Genomic DNA, 20,768 nt, shown 5'->3' with positions numbered 1-20,768 from the left:
GGAGTTTGTATGTGTACTACTATCCAGTGACGGCAGTAGGGTTGGAGGAAGGCTGTAGTTATGCTTGGAGGAGGACCTTGAGAAATTGTGGGTCATGCGGTCTTGGCTTTGGTTGGGCTGACTGTCTGACAGACAAATCAATGGCAGTGTTGGAGTGGCAGGAATGGAAAGACAAATACTACCTTCCTGCTGGATGGATACAGTGCCAAAGATAAAAGGATTAGTTTCATTGCTCACACGTATTTCGAAACATACAATGAATTGTATTGCTTGTGCCGATGACCAACAGAGTTTGAAGATGTTGCCGGTTGGTTGCCAGTTACTAGTGGTGTTCCGCAGGGGTTGGTGTTGGGGCCGCTTCTTTTTACGATGTATATCGATGATTTGGATGATGGATTAAATGGTTTTGTGGCTAAGTTTGTGGATGACACCAAGATAGGTGGAGGAGCAGGAAATGTTGAAGAAACGGAAAGGTTGCAGAGAGACTTAGTCAGTTTAAGAGAGTGGGCAAAGAAATGGCAGATGAGATACAACGTTGACAAATGTACGGTTGTACATTTTGGAAGAAGAAATAATCGGGCAGATTATTATTTAGATGGGGAGAAAATTCAAAAATCGGAAGTGCAAAGGGACTTGGGGGTCCTCGTGCAGGATGCCCTAAAGGTTAACCATCAAATTGGATCGGTGGTAAGGAAAGCGAATGCTATGTTGGCATTCATTTCAAGAGGAATAGTGTATAAGAGTAAGGAGGTGTTGATGAGGCTCTATGGGGCATTAGTGAGACCTCATTTGGAATATTGTGTACAGTTTTGGGCCCCCTATCTTAGAAAGGATGTACTGATGTTGGAGAGAGTTCAGAGAAGATTTACGAGGATGATTCCTGGAATGCAGGGGCTAACATACGAGGAGCGTTTGTCAGCTCTTGGACTGTATTCGTTAGAGTATAGAAGAATGAGAGGGGATCTCATAGAAACATTTCGAATGTTGAAAGGGTTGGACAGAGTAGATGTGGAAAGGTTGTTTCCCTTGGTGGGTGAGTCCAGGACAAGAGGTCTTTGAATTAGAGGGTACACAGTTAAAACAGAGATGAGGAAAAATTTTTTTAGCCAGAGGGTCATGGATTTGTGGAATTCGTTGCCACATACAGCTGTGGAGGCCCGATCATTGAGGGTGTTTAAGGAGGAGATTGACAGGTATCTAATTAGTCAGGATATCAAGGGATATGGGGAAAAAGCCGGAAATTGGAACTAGATGGGTGAATAGTTTAGCTCACGGGGAAGCTGCGGAGAAGACTCGATGGGCCGAACGGCCTACTTCTGCTCCTTTGTCCTGTGATCTTGTGATCTTGTGATGTGCTGGGAGCAGTCTGCAAGTGTCACCACACTTCCAGTGTCAATATAGCATGCATACAAACCTCTAACCCTAACCATACATCTTTGGAATGCGGGAGGAAACCAGAGCACCCTGAGGAAACCCCCTGGTCATAGAGAGAACGCATAAACTCCTTACAGACCGTGGCAGGAATTGCACTCCGATCACTGATGCCATAAAGCATTATGTGAACCACTTTGGTACCATGCCCCACGCTTACTACCCTAAACCATATCGCACAAACCTCATAATCCGTCAATGGACAAATTGCTGGACTTGTAGAAGGCCCTAAAAGTCTATTTGAAAACTGGTATCCTGAACTATGATGCTCATTGCATCAGCCAATAGACGCCACATCATAGTTGGCCACCTATCCTATGTTCCACATGCTTTCTGTCTTGTCTGGTTGACTGTAGACTGGAGGTGTGGATGCTGACTGGGAGAGATTTTTAATTGCCTTGAGAAGAGATGTGAACAGTAATTAAGAGTTGTAGAAGGGACATTAAAACAGGTGTTGTTGATGGTGAGGAGGACAGTCTTAGGTTACAGAACAATATTGATTGGCTGTAAATTAAGTAGAGCAGATGAAATTTGATGCCATTGAGTGCGAGATGATGCATTTTAGGGGGTCTAATAAGAGTAAGACATATGGCATCAATATTAGATCCTTGGAGAATATTGGGGAGCAGAGCAACCTTGATGTACGATTTCATATATTTGCTAAAGGTCTATGACAAGTGATGAAGAAGGTATGTAGGGAGTTGGTCTTCATTAGCTGGGGCACAGAATGTAACAGCATGGGGGCTATGCCCCAACTCTGTAAAACTTTGACTAGACCCTGGCTGGGGTATTATGTGCAGTCTTTCTTGCAATACCACAGGAAGTCTGTGAATGCACTGGGATGTGTGCAGGGGAAATTTATCAGGATGTTGCCTGGGGTAGAATTTTCCAGTTACGAGGAAAGATGGGTTTCTTTTCCTTAGAGTTCAGGAGGCTGAGAGGGTGACTGATAAAGCTATGCAAACTATAAGGGGTGTAGGTGGGATGGACGGTGAGAAACTTCTCCATTATGGAGACACTTAAACCAAATGGACACACTGTAGGTTTAAGATGTGGAGTAAGAGGGTTAGGGAGGATCTGAGGAGGAATTGTTTATCACCCTGAGCATGATTAATCCAGAAAACGTTGCCTATGTTCATGCTGGCAGGGGCAGGTACACTCACATTTATGAAGTATCTGGATGAGCATTTACTTAAATTGCTAGTACACAGAAGGCTATGGACTAAGTGCAGGTAAATAGGATTTGCATGGTGGGCTGAGAGACCTGTTTCTACACTGTACATATATCTCTATGATCCTATGAGCTAGTGAGATATGGCATTTGGAGATGGATTGACATCCACTTGCTTCAGTCTGGAAGCTCCACATCCAAATCCATGTGGCTCGTCTCCTTGCTCTGTGCTTTGAGCCTATTCTCTCCCTTTGCCTTGTTTGTCTGTCTTTTCCAGATATCTTGGGCCCTATGATCTCAGAACTTGTCTCTCCCCCTTTCTCCCTAACCCCCTCTCCCCCCTCCCCTCCTCCCCTCCCCTCTTTCCCCCTTCTCCCCCTCCCCCTCTCTCCCTCTCTTCCCCTCTCCTCCCCTCTCCCCTCTCTTTCTTTCCACATTTCTTCCCCTCTCCCCTCTCTTTCTTTCCACCTTTCTTCCCCTCTCCCCTCCCCTCTTTCCCCTCTTCTTCCTTCTCTCCCTCTCCCTCTCTCCCCCTCCCCCTCTCCCCTCCCCTTACCCTCTCTTCCTCCTTCCTTCTCTCCCTCTCTTCCTCTCTCTCCCCTTTTTCCTCCTCTCTCCCCCTCTCCTCCTTCCCCTCTCCCCCTCTCCCCCTCCCCTACCCCTCTCCCTCTCTCCCTCTCCCCTTCTCTTCCTCTCTCTTCCTCCTCCCTCCCTCTTTGGGTTCTGTGCATCACTGATGATGTCAGCATCCAATGGTCATCTCATTGTCCTTGGGAAAGTGGTGATGAGATGGCTGCTGTGGTCTGTCTGGTGAAAGACTTCACACATTATCTCATCTCCTGTTAAAAAAGTAACTTGGTAAAAGGGTTAATTATTGTCTCGTGCACTGAGGTACAGTGGATGCATCATTTTGCATGCCATCCACACTGATCATTCCATTACAATAGGCAGGCAATAAGTTGCAAGGACGTAACAAGGTAGGCTGTGAAATCAGGAATCCATATTATCGTATTCGGGGACAGTTCAATAGTCTTGTAATAGCAGGATAGAAGCTGCCCTTCAGCCTGGTGGTACGTGCTTTCAGGCTACTGAATCTTCTGCCCGATGGGAGGAGTGAAGAGAGGGAATGCCCATAAGACCATAAGACACAGGAGCAGAATTAGGCCATTTGGTTGATTGAGTCTGCTCCGCCATTTCCTCATGGCTGATCCAATTTTCCTCTCAGCCTCAATCTCCTGCTTTCTCCCTGTATCCCTTCATGCCCTGAACAATTCAGAATCTATCAATCTCTGCCTTAAATATACATAAAGACTTAACATCCACAACAGCCTGTGGCAAAGAATTCCACAGATTCTCCACTCTCTGGCTGAAGAAATTTCTCCTCGTCTCCATTCTAAGGACGCTATTCTAAGGCTGTGTCCTCTGATCTTAGACTCTCTCACCAGTGGAAACATTCACTCTATCAAGGCCTTTCATCATTTGATAGGTTCCAATGAGGTCACCCCTCATTCTTCTGAATTCAAGTGATTACAGGCCCAGAGCCATCAAACGCTCTTCATATGACAAGCCATTCAATCTTGGAATCATTTTCATGAACCTCCCTTGAACCCTCTCCAGTTTCAGCACATCCTTTTTAAGATAAGGGGCCCAAACCTGCTTAGAATACCCCAGGTGAGGCCTTACCGATGCTTTATAAAGTTTCAACATTACATCCTTGCTTTTATATTCTCGTCTTCTTGAAATGAATGCTAACATTGCATTTGCCTTCTTCACCACAGACTCAACCTGCAAATTAACCTTTAGGGAATCCTACACAAGTCCCTTTGCACCTTAGTTTTTTAGAATTTTCTCCCCACTCAGAAAATTGTTTACCCTTTCATTTCTTCTATCCAAAGTGCATGAACATACACTTTTCAACACTGCATTCCATCTGCAATTATTTTGCCCATTCTCCTAATCTGTAGCCTCTCTACATCCTCAAAACTACCTGCCCCTCCACCTATCTTCATATCGTCTGCAAACTTTGCAATGAAATCATCAATCCATCAATCCATCATTCAAATCATTGACATATAATGTAAAAAAAATCAGTTCCAACACAGACCCCTGTGGAACGCCAATAGTCACCGGCAGCCAGCCAGAAGAGGCTCCCTTTGATCCCATTCTTTGCCTCTTGCTAATGAGCCACTGCTTTATCCATGCTAGAATCTTTCCTGTAATGCCATTGGCTCATAGCTTGGTAAGCAGCCTCATGTGTGGCACCTTGTCAAAGACCTTCTGAAAATCTACGTACAAAACATCAACTGATTCTCCTTTGTCTATCCTGCTTGTTATTTCTTCAAAAAATTCCAACAAATCGGTCAGGCAAGATTTTCCCTTGAGGTAACCGTGCTGACTATGGCCTATTTTATCATGTACCTCCAAGTACCCTGAGACCTCATCCTTTGTAATTGACTTGAACATCTTCCCAACCACTGAGGTCAGACTAACTGGCCTATAGTATCCCTTCTTCTGCCTCTCTTCCTTCTTGAAGAGTGGAGTGACGTTGGCAATTTTCCAGTCTTCCGGAACCATTCTAGGGAGGGGAGGAAATGTTGATTCAGACCATGAGAGGCCTGCGTCGGGCATTTTCATGCTTTACAAGGCACAGATTGGAAGTCTGAGTGGGGCGCCACTCCTCACACAGACACTAGAGCAATGTGTGGTTAAGTGCCTTGCTCAAGGACACAAACACACTGCCACAGCTGAGGCTCAAACTAGCGACATTCAGATCACTAGACGAATGCCTTAACCACTTGGCCACATGCCCATTCTAGAATCTAGTGATTCTTAAAAGATCAATACTAAAGTCTTCACGATCTCTTCAGCCACCTCTTTCAGAACTTAGGGGTGTAGACTATTTGGTCCAGGTGGCTTATCTACATTTCAGTTTCCTAAGAACCTTCTCCTTAGTTATAGCAACTTCACACTGTTCATGACCACGACATCTGGAACTTTTACCATAACTGCTCGTGTGTTCCACAGTGAAGACTGATGCAAAATACTTATTCGTTTCCGGGGTCTGGGGTCAGTAGGATCTTTGATTATGTTGGCTGCTTTACTGAGGCAGTGAGACAGAGTCCATAGAGGGGAGGCTCATTTCCATGATGTGCTGTGCTGTGTCCACAACTCTTGTAGTCACAATATGGTCAAGGTCCATTTTTTTACAGTCATGGCCAGAAACCATGATAGTTAGATCCAGAGATGATGAAGGAATCTTGAATTTACTGTCTGTCACACGTTTGTACCAATGATTTTGATAATGGGCTCAAGTACAAATATCCAGGCTTGCTGTTGATACCGAGTTGCATAACTATGTAGCTGATGAGGAGGATGAAGATGAAGAGAAAGATTTTAGGCAGATAAATGGACGAGTCCATGGCCAATGGAATACAATGTGGAGAAATGTGAGGCCAACCACTTAGGTAGTAGAAATAGAAATGAAGAGTATTTTTTCTAAATGGGGAAAGGTCAAAAGATGTTTGTATTCAGAGGAGCCTGGCTGCCCCAATACCGTGGCAAAGTCTTATGAGGACAGGTTGAGTGAGCTAGGGCTTTTGTCTGTGGAGCAAAGGAGGATGAGAAGTGACTTGGTAGAGGTGTATAAGATGATAAGGTATATGAGATGACTGAGCTAGAGACTTTTCCCCAAGGTAGAAATGGCTAATACAAGGGGGCATAATTTTAAGGTGACTGAAGGAATATATGAGGGGGATGTCAGAGGTAAGTTTTTTTATACTGGATGTGTGCAATGCCTTGGCAGGGTGTAGGTAGAACTGGATATATTAGGGGCATTTAGGAAGCTCTTAGGTAGACATATGGCTGGTAGGAAAATGGAAGGCTATGTAGGAGGGAGGGGTTAGAATGATCTTAGAGTAGGTTAAAAGGCTGACAAAATATCATGGGCTGAAGGCCCTGTAATATGCTGTAAAGTTCTACGTTCTATATCCTAAGTTAAGATACAGCAAGCAAGTAAGAAGGTAAACAACGTATTAGCCTTTAATGCAACTAGATTTGAGCACAAGAAGAAAGATGTCAGACTACAATTATATGACGAGGTAAGGCCATTTCTGGAGTATTTTGAAGAGGTCTGGTTTTCCTATCCTATTGAGCATTTGGTCATAATAAAGTTCAAAGTTCAAAGTGAATTTATTATCAAATTACATATATGTCACCATATACAACTCAGGGATTCATTTTCTTGCAGGCATTCACAGAAAATACAAGATGCATAGAAGAATTAATTATAATGAATAAATAAGTAATAAATATCGAGAACATGAGACGGTGTTCTTGAAAGTGAGTACACAAGTTGAGCGAACAGTTCAGTGATGGGGCGAGTGAAGTTGAATGAAGTTATCCTCTATTCAAGGGCTTGATGGTTGAGGGGTAATAATTGTTCCTGAACCTGGTGGTTTGGATCCTGAGGCTCTTGTACCTTCTTCCTGATGGCATCAGTGAGAAGAGAGCATGGCATGAATGGTGGGGTTCCTTAATGATGGTTGTCGCTTTCCTGCAACAGCTCTTCATGTAGACGTGCACAATGGTGGGGAGGGCTTTACCCATCATGGACTGGACTGTATCCACAACTTTATCTACGCTCTTCCACTCAAGGGCATTGGATTTTCCATACAAGGATGTAATACAACCAGTCAATATATTCTCCACCACACAGCTATGGAAGTTTGACTGCAACTTTTAATTTTAGATGACATGCCAAACTTTCACAAACTTCTAAGAAAGTAGAGGCGCTGCCATGCTTTCTTCGCAATTGCACTTGTGTGCTGCACCCAGAACATATCCTCTGAAATGGTATCACCTAGAAATTTAAAGTTGTTGGCCCTCTCCACCTCTGATGAAGACTTGCTCATGGACCTCAGGCTTCCTCCTCCTGAAGTCAATAATCGAAGCCTGCTTTTGAAGCAGTTGTGTACCTCAGGCTGCTGAAGGGAGAGATTAAGGATATCAGTGAACACTCCAACCAGTTGATCAGCACAGGTCTTTAGTACTCAGCCAGGTAGACATCTGGGCCGGTTGCATTATATGTGTATATGTAGCAATACACACAAAATGTCGGAGGAACTCAGCAGGCTAGGTAGCATCTATGGAAAAGAGTAACCAGTCGACGTTCATAGATTGCTTCTTGAAAGGGTGTGTTGGCTTATGTCCGAGGAGAGATTAAGCAGACCGCTGCTGCACTTTGGAAGAGGTGATCTCATTGAAATATACGAAATTCTTATGGGAGCTGACAGCTTAGATAACTTCATATGTCATTCACCCGTTGTTAATGTGTATTACTTCACTCACCTCATCACTGAACTGAATCCACAACAATAGACTCATTTCAAGGACGCCACAACTTATGTTCTCAGTGTTATTTATTTATATATTTATTCATTTTTTTTATTATTAGCTTTTTTTGTTTGCAGGGTTTATCTTCTTCTGCACATTGATTGTTTGTCAGTCTTTGTGTGTAGTTTTTCATAGATTCTACTGTATTTCTACTATGAGTGTCTGCAATAAAATGAATCTCAGATAATGCATGATGACATATATGTACTTTGATAATAAATTTACTTTGATTTTGACTTTGATGTCAGGATAATGGTTCTCCTGCCATCATGGTTAATAAGGAGTCGGCTATTCAGGACTGAGACATGAAGAAACTTCTCCACCCAGAGGACAGTGAATCTTTGGAATTTGCAGTGCAAGAGGGATGTGGAGCCCAACATATACAGGGCAGAAATAGGTATATTTATAGATATTATGGGAATTAAATGACGCAGGAAAGTGGCACTAAGGTAACAGATCAACCATGATTTCATTAAAAAGAAGCAAGCAGCCAACTTCTGCTTATATTTCTTATGCTCTTATATTTGCAACAAGCTTTAAATTAATACAACATTGCAAATTTTCAGATACACTTTGGACCTTTAAACATTAGGAGGGTTGCCTTATTTTGTTTAAGTATACTGTATTTTTAACATTGTGTGCAATGTTGTTCTTGCCAGTCATCTCATGTGTGTTTAATATAAAAGCTGCCTCCAATATATTTGCAATAAAATTTGTGAGCTATAATAAAAATAGCTTGTCATTTAACTGCTAATACAGTCTTACGGCATTAAGCCAGCGGAGTTATTATGACCTAATTAAGTGCCCTCACTGCAGAGTAGGATGAAGGAATTATGCTGGCTTTGAGGGCTAGCCTAATGGATCCTGAATGACACCACAATCAATTTATGGGTTTCAGATTTCCTGGCCTCAAACAAATATAAATCACAATGCCAAAAGAGTGCTTAAGTGAACAACATGGCTACCTTGGCCCTTGCTTAGTTACAAGAGCAAAGGTTAGCAGATTAATCTTCAACTGGGTAGGCAGTAGAAACGTGTAATTCTGAAGAGGGTGAAATAGAAGAAATTAAGGCCAAAGTATAAAATATTGAGAGAGTGTAATTTTCATCAGCCTAAGCCTGGTACAGAGAATTCTTAATGTGGTTATGAAGTCAAGTGTGATGTGGTCAGTTTATGAACCTTCAAATGGATAGTTTTTACACCCAGAGGAATTCAAAGGAGCAATATGAACAGAGATGGAATAAAGCTGTAAAGTCAAGAAATTTGAAGCAGTAGCAGAAAACACAACCCTAAAACAGACATTAATGCCTGTTGACATTCAGGATTTAAGATTGTTTACTGTAATTTCTAGTACAGAATCGTAAAGGAGAGTGAAATAATTGTCACTGCAAATCCAAGCCAGCATCAAAAACAGCGCAGTAAGATAAAGAACACAATAATAAAAAAACAACAAATACAAATACATAAGATAGTTTATGTACATAGATTGATTATTTGTACATAAAGTGATACTCGGTACATGAGTATCTGTACATAAGGTGACTCTGACAGGAAGCGATAAAGTATTGGTGGTGGGTTAGTAGGTGGAGATGTTGAGCAGCCTTACTGCTTGGGAAAAGTAACTGTTTTTGAGTCTGGTGGTCCCGGGTGTGGATGATACATAGCCTCCTCCCTGATGGGAGTGGAACAAACAGTCTATGAGCAGGCTGGGTGGGAGCCTTCATACTAGTGAAAATATTAGTCATAGTTAAAAAAAATTAATTCAATATGATTATCGCATCCCTGTTGCAGAAGGGATCTTTTTAGGAAGAAAGTACATCTTCTTTCAAGTTGTCTTTCTATCCTGTTTTTTAAAAATCTGAGCATCATTACCGGGATTGGAATATATGGTTTCTTCATTTTGAAAGATTATGGTGGTTCTCACTTCCTGCAATCATTGACGTGAAGATACATCCACAGGCTGCTTGTTTGGGAGTTCCAGAGTCTTGACCCACTGAGATGAAGGAATGTCGTCCAAGTCAGAATGCCTTTTTTGTAACCCATGCATTTGCCCATGTTCTATTAAAAACTGCTGCAATTGGTTCATTCTTTTTGACTTGCGTGCCCAACAACATCAAAAATATTGCCTGATTTCATCCTTATGCTCTGCCTTATTGTAATGCTGCCAAAGCTATCAAACATTTCTTTATCATTTCCAGACCAATCCGTCACAAAACAATCCTGGCTCATTTCCCACTGACTCCTTCTCAAAGGTTTAACATGTCAAAATATCTGCTGACATTATCCTGCATCTAGACCAGCTCACTACTCAAAACACTTGGTCCGTAGTCACCCAGTGCTTGCAACCGAAAATGCTCAGCATTAGATTTAAACTCCAAACATGTTCACAACCTTTGTTCGCTCCTCCATTTCTGTGCTCTTTCTGCAGAATCTAATGTGTTGTCCATTCTTTATACTGTACTACAGTCTATGTCCCACATTATATGTGATTTTGTTGGAATATCTTCAGCCATCTTGCACCCACATCTTTGTAACCCTCTTACAAAACTCCCTACTTATTTCACCTTCTGGGATTGCATGTCTCAATAGGCTGGAAGGGCCTACTCCATATTGTATACCTAAAATAAAATAAATTGGAGAAAATTGAGATTTTTTTTAGATTAGATTATGAGGACACTCAGTCCTCGTTTATTGTCATTTAGAAATGCATGCATTAAAAAATGATACAATGTTCCTCCAGAATGATATCACAGAACACAGGATAAACCAAGACTAAAACTGACAAACCACGTAATTATAATATTGACGATCTTCTAAGTTATGAATATGTTTGATACAGAAGACATGGAGAATTCATCTCTGAGAATAAATGAATGAATTCTCCATGTCAGAATCAGAATCAGAATCAGATTTAATATCCCTGATGTAGGTTGTGAAATTTATTGTTTTGCAATAGCAATAGAATGCAATACATACGAAATACCATAAATTACAATAAGATATATGTATATGTAGAAATTAATTTAAATAGGTAGTGGCAAAGGGACCAAAAATAGTGAGATAACGTTCATGCGCTGTTTTGTTGTCTGTTCAGAAAGCTACAGGCAGAGGGAAAGAAGCTCTTCCTAAAATATTGAGTGTATATCTTAATAATAAGTCGTTGACGGATCAAATAGAGAACTTAGGAAATATTTAATTATGGACGCATGGAAGTCACTGTCACATGGGATGGCATTAATACATTTAAGATAAATTTTGTGAAATACGTGAAAGAGAAAGGAATAAAAGAAGATCGAAACAACAGGAATTCTGCAGATGCTGGAACTTCAAGCAACATACATCAAAGTTGCTGGTGAACGCAGCAGGCCAAGCAGCATCTGTAGGAAGAGGTGCAGTCGACGTTTCAGGCCGAGACCCTTCGTCAGGACTAACTGAAGGAAGAGTGAGTAAGGGATTTGAAAGTTGGAGGGGGAGGGGGAGATCCAAAATGATAGGAGAAGACAGGAGGGGGAGGGATAGAGCCGAGAGCTGGACAGGTGATAGGCAAAAGGGGATACGAGAGGATCATGGGACAGGAGGTCCGGGAAGAAAGACGGGGGGGGGGGTGACCCAGAGGATGGGCAAGAGGCATATTCAGAGGGACTGTAAAGATGAAGGCACACTCAGGTTGGAGGAACAACACCTTATATTCCGTCTGGGTAGCCTCCAACCTGATGGCATGAACATCGACTTCTCTAACTTCCGCTAAGGTCCCACCTCCCCCTCGTACCCCATCTGTTACTCATTTTTATGCACACATTCTTTCTCTCACTCTCCTTTTTCTCCCTCTGTCCCTCTGAATATGCCTCTTGCCCATCCTCTGGGTCACCCCCCCCCTTGTCTTTCTTCCCGGACCTCCTGTCCCATGATCCTCTCGTATCCCCTTTTGCCTATCACCTGTCCAGCTCTCGGCTCTATCCCTCCCCCTCCTGTCTTCTCCTATCATTTTGGATCTCCCCCTCCCCCTCCAACTTTCAAATCCCTTACTCACTCTTCCTTCAGTTAGTCCTGACGAAGGGTCTCGGCCTGAAACGTCGACTGTACCTCTTCCTACAGATGCTGCTTGGCCTACTGTGTTCACCAGTAACTTTGATGTGTGTTGCTTAAAAGAAGATGGAACCTGTCTGGGAAAGGTTTATTAAAGTGAGATGATTGTAAATGACAGACCGTTTGGTTTGAAGGGTTTGTTTTTGCACTCTAGATTCCACATAATTCTAAGTAGTTCCTTCTAATATATACTTTAGCTTGAAAATAAAAATATGATGCATGACCTTTTCCCAGCCATGGAGGCTTCCTGAACATTTCCGGTATTTTCTGTTTTTATTGTATACTTTGGTTTAGTGAGTGATTTTCCATAATTAACATCTGTTGAATGCCTTGAGCTTGTAACGTCCATAGTACATATTATTAATACTGCTGTAAATGTAATAATCATTTAGATCAACTGATATTGGACCTGTGGAAGTCTACCTATGACTACTTTAAGTCAGAGACACAAGAGATTCTGCAAAATATTGGAAATCCAGAGCAACGCACCCAAAATGCTGGAAGAATTCAGCAGGTCAGGAAGCATCTATAAACAGCTGACCTTTCGGGCTATAAGATCATAAGAAGCAGACTTAGGACATTTGGCCCATCGAGTCTGCTCTGCCATTCAATCATGGCTGATCCTTTTTTCTGCTCCTCTGCCTCATTCCCAGGCTTTCTTCCCGTAGCTTTGCTGCTGTGCCCAATCAAGAACCTATCAATCTCTGCCTGAAATACACCCAACGACCTGGCCTCCATAGCTGCCCGTGGTAAAAATTCCACAAATTCACCACCTTCTGGCTAAAGAAATTTCTCCTGCATCTCTTTTAATGGATGCCTCTCTATTCTGAGGCTGTGCCCTCTTGTCCTAGACTCCCCCACCATGGGAAACATCCTTTCCCCATCTACTCTGTCTAGGACTTTCAAAATTCAAAAGAATTCAATGAGATCCCCTCCACATCTTTCTTAATTCCAGACCCAGAGCCATCCAATGGTCCTTATATGATAACCCTTTCATTCCTGAAATCATCCTTGCATACCTCCTCTGAACCGTCTCCAATGTTAGTACGACTTTTCTTAGATGACGAGCCCATAACTGTTCACAATACTCAAGGTGAAACCTCACCAGTGCCTTATAAAGCCTCAGCATCACATCCTTGCTCTTGTATTCTAGACCTTTTGAAATGAATGCGAACATGGCATTTGCCTTCCTCACCACAATCTCAAACTACAAGTTAACCTTTAGGGTGTTCTGCACAAGGACTCCCAAGTCCCTTTGCATCTCAGATTTTTGGATTTTCTCCCCATTTATTAAATAGTCCACACATTTATTTCCTCTACCACAGTGCATTACCATGCATTTTCCAATGTTGTATTTCATTTGCCATTTTCTTGCCCATTCTCCTAATCAGTCTAAGTTCTTCTGCAGCCTACCTGTTTCCTCAATGCTACCTGACTGTCCATCAATCTTTGTATCAGCTGCAAACTTGGCAACAAAACCATCTATTCCATCATCTAAATCATTGATATACAGCATAAAGAGTAGTGGTCCCAACACCAACTCCTGCAGAACACCACTAGTCACTGGCAGCCAACCAGAAAAGGATCCTTTTATTCCCATTGCTACCTTCTACCAATCAACCAATGTCCTAACCATGTTAGTAACTTCCTTGTAATACCATGGGCTCTTAACTTGGTAAGAAGTCTCATGTGTGGCACCTTGTCAAAGGCCTTCTGAAAGTCCAAATACACAACATGCACTGCATCCCCTTTATCTATCCTACTTGCAAGATAGAATTCTCCTGAAAGAATTCTAACAGGTTCGCCAGGCAAGATTTTCCCTTAAGGAAACCATGCTGACTTTCTCCTATCTTGTCCTGTGTCACCAAGTACTCCATAACCTCATCCTTAACAATTGACTCCAACATCTTCCCAACCACTGAGGTCAAGCTTACTGGTCTATAATTTCCTTTCTTCTGCCTTCCTCTGTTCTTAAAGAGTGGAGTGACGTTTGCAATTTTCCTGTCTTTTGGCACCATGCAGAGTCCAATGATTTTTGGAAGATCATTACTAATGCCTCCAGAATCTCTATCGCTACCTCTTTCAGAACCATCTGGTCTGGCTGACTTATGTACCTTTAGGTATTTCTACTTTTTGAGAACCTACGCCCTTGTAATAGTAACTGCACTCACTTCTCTTCCCTCACACCCTTCAACATCTGGCACACTGCTAGTGCCTTCCACAGTGAAGAATGATGCAAAAGACTCATTTAGTTCTCCATGTCCCCCATTATTATTTCTCCAGTCTCATTTTTTAGTGGTTATATATCCACTTTCATTTCTCTTATATTTTTACGTATTTCAAAAGCTTTTACTACCCACTTTGACATTGTATGTTAGTTGCTTTCATATTTCTTCTTTTCCCTCCTAATGATTCTTTTAGTTGCTCTTTGTAGGTTTTTAAAAACTTCCCAATACTCTATCTTCTCTCTAATTTTTGCTTTGTTGTATGCCCTCTCTTTTGTTTTTACATCAGCTTTAACTTCCCTTGTCAGCCACAGTTGTACTATTTTGCTATTTGAGTATTTCTTTGTTTTTGAAATATATCTATCCTGCTCCTTCCTCATTTTTCCCGGAAACTCATGCCATTGCTGTCCTGTTGTCATCCCTGCCAGCAACTCCTTCCAATTTAGTTTGGCCAACTCCTATAATCTCCACTGTAAATTTCTACTCCTATAATAACATTGTAATTTCCTTTACTCCACTAAAATACTGCTACATTAGACTTTACTTCCTCCCTATCAAATTTCTAGTTGAGCTCAATCATATTGTGATCACTGCCTCTTAAGGGTTCTTTTACCTTAAACTCCCTTATCACCTGTGGTTCACTACATAATACCCAATCCAGTTTAGCTGATCCCCAAACAGGCTCAATGACAAACTGCTCTAAAAAGTCATCTCATAGGCATTCAACAAACTCACCTTCTGGAGATCCATTACCAACCTGATTTTTCCATTTGATCTGCATGTAAAAATCTCCCATGACTAAATTAAAATGTTGACCTTTTTTCACTCCTTTTTATTTCCGTTGTAACTTGTGGTCTACGTCCCAGCCATTGTTTGGAGGCCTGTATATAACTGTCATCAGGGTCCTTTTATCCTTGCAATTTCTTAACTCAACCTACAAGGATTCAACATCTTCCAATTCTATGTCTCATCTTTCTACTAATATGATGCCATTCTTTACCAGCAGAGCCATGCCACCCCCTCTGCCTACCTTCCTATCCCTCCAATACAATGTGCAACCTTGGACATTCAGCTCCCAACTACAACCATCCTTCAGTCATGATTCGATGATGGCCACAACATAATACCTGGCAATCTGTAATACTGCAACAAGATCACCTACCTTATTTCTTATACTCTGTGCATTGAGATATAACACTTTGAGTACTGTAGTTTTAGATTTTTTAGGTTATGAGAACACTCAGTCCTCTTTTATTGTCATTTAGAAATGCATACATGCATTAATTAATTATATAATGTTTCTCTGGAGTGATATCACCGGAAACAGGACAAACCAAAGACTAACATTGACAGAACCACATAATTATAACATATAGTTACAGCAGTGCAAAGCAATACCATAATTTGATGAAGAACAAACCATGGGCACGGAAAAAAAGTCTCAAAGGCCCCGAGTCGATCGACTCCCGAGTCCCCGATAGCAGGCGGCAAAAGGGAGAAACTCCCTGCCATAAACCTCCAGGCACCGTCAACTTGCCAATGCCTTTGAAGCAGCCGACCACAGCCGGCACTGAGTCCATCCATCCGAAAACTTTGAGCCTCCAACCAGCCCCTCTGATACAGCCTCCCAAGCACCATCCTCTGCTGAGCGCCTTCGACCTAGCTCTGGTCGCTGAAACAAGCAAAACCGAGGATTTGGGGCCTTCTGCTCTGGAGATTCCGGTTACCACACAGTAGCAGCGGCAGCGAAGCTGGCACTTCAGAAGTTTTCCAGATGTTCCTCCGTACTCTCACATCTGTCTCCATCAAATCAGAATTGTGCATGGTCCCCTACTTGACAGATTACAGATATCACTCACCGGAGAGGCCGCGTGCACTGCCATCGCGCTGGCCATCTTCTTCTCCTCCTCCCTTTTTGGTTCTGCATCCCTAATGCATTGATATTCACCCTGCAGGCTGCAATTTTGTCCTATCATCTGCCTGCCCTTCCTGACAGTCTGACTGCATGCTATCTTTGCTTTTTTACCATCTGTCCTATCCTGATTCCCTTTACTCCTGTTCCCACCCCCCTGCTAAATTAGTTTAAACCCTGCTCAACAGCTCTGACAAACCTGCCCAGGGACTCAGGTGCAACCCATCATTTTTCCACAGGTCATACCTCCCCCAGAAGAGATCCTAATGATCCAAGAACCTAAAGCCCTACCACTGCACCAACCTCAGCCACACATTTATCTGCCAGATCATCCTGTCTCTACCCTTACCGGTGTGTGGCACAGGCAACAATCCAGGAATTACTACCCTGAAGGTCCTGCTTCTCAGCTTTCTGCCTAGCTCTCCAAATGATCTCTTCAGGACCTCTATGCTTTTCCTTCCTATGTCCTAAGACATCTGGCTGCTCCCCCTCCCCCAAGATGCTGTGGATGTGGTCCAAGACGTCCATGACCCTGGCACCTGGGAGGCAACATACCATGCGGGTGTCCCATTCACGTCCACGGAATCTCCAGTTTGTGGAGACAGACAGGACTGAGGCTCTTCATCACGACTGGAAAGGAAGGGGGAAGAAGCCAGAATAAGAAGTGGGGGAGAGGAAAGAGTACAAACTGGTGGGTGATAGGTGAGCCCAGGTGAGGGGGAAGGTGGAGCGTAGGGAAGGGGGTGGAACTAAGAATCTGGGAGGTGATAGGTGGTTGAGGTAAAGTGCTGAAGAAGATGGACTCTGAGAGGCTATTTTGATATGGAATTTGATTGGTTTAGGCTTTTTTTTCTTAACAGGTTACAAATTGTTGTTTATGATCTCTAACTTCACCACCTATTTCTTCAGCACTTTGTAAATAACGATCTTTAGAAACACTGTCGATTTGAGTATCTCCACCAATGCTCCACCAGTGTTGGTAGTGTTGGTGAGAGAGCTTGGCTTTCCTTGCACAGGAATAGAAGTAGCAGCAGTAGACTGAGTCCCTCAGATCAATCCGGTAGTTACAGAACGTCTCAGTTCTGCATAGCCTAATCAATGTTCAGCAACAGAGAAGCTATGTAGGAAAGAAGTGGTCGGGGGCCCAGTGGTTGTGTTCAAATGGAGAGTGAGGAGGTTATTTAGAATCCTTTAAAGATACTTGGAGGATTTAATAGGGTAATTACCAAGAACTATTTCTGCTGCTTGCAAATATAAAATGGTGGGTGTGTGTGTAAAGAGGGTGGAACATGCTAAAACTAAAAACTAGGCTTTTCAAGGGTGAAGTACAGAAAAGCAGAGACACATGGCAATTGTTAATTTTACATTTGATGTTGATAGAGTTTTATTGACTGAATGTATTGAAGGGATGCGGGGGGGGGGGCGGTAAAAGCAGGTGCTTGGAATTAGTTTGAATATCAGCTGTGACCTCATTGAAGAGTGGAACAGATTCAAGGAGCCATTAGGGACTTCTCCTGTTTCTCTTGCATTGGCACGAGCATGCTCAGGGCATGATTCAGTTCAGCACAAAATAGATGCAATTGCACCAAAGAAGCTAAGCTAAAATGGACTCTTGCCTGGCTCAGGGAGGCTGTTCTCGTCACTGCTCTGGGGCCAGGCAGAATCAATGAGGTTGCATTGAAAGTCTCAACAGGAAGTTTACCATTGCACGCTATTTTCAGGATGGCAGCTGAAATAGAAAGCTTGAAAACTTGCCCCACTATCCTTCAGATATCTAACTATAAATATGCTTCAGGTATCTAAATATGGATTGTATCTTCTCTGGGCAATAGCAAAAAGAAAACAATTAAACCATCTGAACTGTTATGTCCACATCCTTGGATATAATACAAATTTGGGAGTTATCCTTCAAGATGAATCCTTGTCCAGTCAACTTTTACCCACACATTATTTCCTCCAAGGTTGCAGCCTCCGACGGTTAGTTTGATCTTGTGCATAACTGGTGAATGATAATATTTGAATGTTTATAACATTAGTATTAAACAAAGCTGCATTATCTTGCATCACATCTTTATTATAATAGACAGAATATTAATTCTGAGAAAAAAAGTGAGGTTTAACAAATCTAAATGGCAAGGTTTTAACTAAAGATTCAACCCTGAAAGATAAAAGGTTGGTAGTTTATCATTACTCCATGTCATTCTATCCCAGTATCAAGAGTTAAATTATCAACTGGGACAAATGATAATTTTGAATTGTCCTCTTATTCAAGAAGTGCAAAGATGGGAAGCATGATGGTGCAGCTAGTAGAACTGCTGCCTCACACATAGATTCCATCCTGACCTCTGGAACTGTTCATATTGAAGTGAGCAAGTGGCTTACTCCTGGTGCTCTGATTTCCTCCCATAATCCAAGGACATGCTAGTCAGTAAGTTAACTGGCTACCCTGGCACGAGGGTGAGAGGAAGGATATGGCAACCATTGATGGGAATATGGGCAAAGTAAAAAGGAGATTCATGCAAATGAGTTCCTGGTTATTGGTTGGACTTGGCATGCTAAAACGTCTGTTTCATGTTGCATGATTCTATAATCTTCTGAAGATACACACTAATTAAAGTTCAAAGGTCAAAGTAAATTTATTATCAAAGTACATGTACGTCACCATATACAACCCTGAGATTTGTTTTCTTGCAGGCATACTCAGTAAATCCAATAACCGTAATAGAATCAATGAAATACTGCACCAACGGAGCAGACAACCAGTATGCAAAAGATAAGAAACTGCAAATACAAAATGAAAGAAAAAAAGGAAATAATAATAAATAAGCAAAAAATGTCGAGAAGATGAGATCGAGAAGAGTCATTGAAAGTGAGTCCATAGGTTATGTATTAAATTGATACAATTCAAAATCTCCAGAAGAGTCCATCAACAACTAACTCCATAGCTGACACAGAAGACCACAGTTCAGAAATAGTGAAATGCATATGTCAGGTCCATTCCCTACAATGATGAAGACATATAATATATTGCTTGGGTGGTTAACTGCTTTAAATCCATACTTTCATTGATGATAGGAACATTCTGTGTTAGTCAGTCTGAATTGCTCTTCACCTAATTCTGCACTAAAGGAAAGCTACAATTATTAGAAGTGCAAACAAGCTTTCAATCCATAAAGTTAAGCAGTAGTTTTGCTAAAATAATTCATAAGTGCTTCAAAGGTCTTTGTGAATAGCAAATATTAGAATTAAATTAATGATTGGCCATAACTCAGGGGGAACCTTAATGGTAACTCAGAGAAAATTTCATTCATCTGTTTTGAAGGGTTTTATCTTTGAAAACTTTCTCTAGTTCCGATGAAAGGTCATTAATATGCAATATTAAATTTATTTCTCTTCCCACAGGAGCTGCCTGATTGGCTGATATTTCCAGCATTCGCTTTTTTATTGCAGATTTTTAATTTTTTTTGTGTTTCAGTTTTATTTTCGTTTACTTACATGAGATTTAAGTTAAGTGTGGCATCATCATGCTGTGGCTGTTATGGTTCGAGGGATTATAAAATGATGAAACCATTGCCTATCCTTATTCCCCATAATAATTATTAGGAAAATGTTAGGGATTACATCAGATTCCACTTGCAGGAATGAGAATCTGGAAAAGTGCAGACTGGAGAAACAGTCCGAGTGATGAATGTGTTGGAGACTTTGAAAAATCATGAGGTGATTGGTTGTTGTGGGGGTGGGGACTGGTTGTAAGGTGGAATGGATGAGGAGAAAGCCTTCTCAGGCAGGGGATTTTCATTATTAAAGAAATCAAATTGGAAATAATTGGGAAGAAATGCAAGAGAAAAATGAGAATTGTGTTCAGGAAGCAAGTTGCCCTGATCTGAAATGCACTGCATACTCAGAGGTAAATTTCAAAAAGAAACGGATTTATTGAAATGAATGAAATCTACAGGGCTCTGGAAAAAGAGCCAAGGAGTGGGATTAATTGGTTAGCTCCTTTACGGAGCTGGCAAAGGCATGACAAGCAGTTTGGATTTGCTGTCTGCTCTCTGATGCTATGTTTTCATAAATACCAATATACAACTTACCACTGCTTCATTTCACATTTCAGCTAACAATAGCAAGACCATTTAATGAAATGTTAAGACATCATTCACATTAACCATTCTTAACAAGGCAGACTTCAGTTTCCATTGCTGAAAGCAAAACCAAAGTGCCAGAGTTAGCACCTTTGGAGCATAAATTTCTATTTAGTTAAATAGATGGCAAAGAAGACTCTGGGTTTAAAAAGCACCCTGCAAGTCTATTGCATACAAGGCCAATATTATTCTTTTAATCAAGAGTTTTATATGACTTTACTGAATGACCTTAATAGAATGATCTATATAAAACAATTTCAAAGCAACTTAAAATGAAAAATATTTCTTTGGCAAAAAGAAAAGTGAACGTACATTCCACTTACAAGTGAGAGTAAGGGAGAGCATCTGTAGCCAGCAGTTTTGTTCATGCCAGGTAAATCATAAAAATTGTTGGATATAATGTAGTTTCC

This window comes from Mobula hypostoma, chromosome 2 (assembly GCF_963921235.1).
Source record: "Mobula hypostoma chromosome 2, sMobHyp1.1, whole genome shotgun sequence".
Lineage (NCBI taxonomy): Eukaryota > Metazoa > Chordata > Chondrichthyes > Myliobatiformes > Myliobatidae > Mobula > Mobula hypostoma.
The sequence above is the reverse complement of the archived record's forward strand: the minus strand, read 5'-3'. Positions refer to the sequence as shown.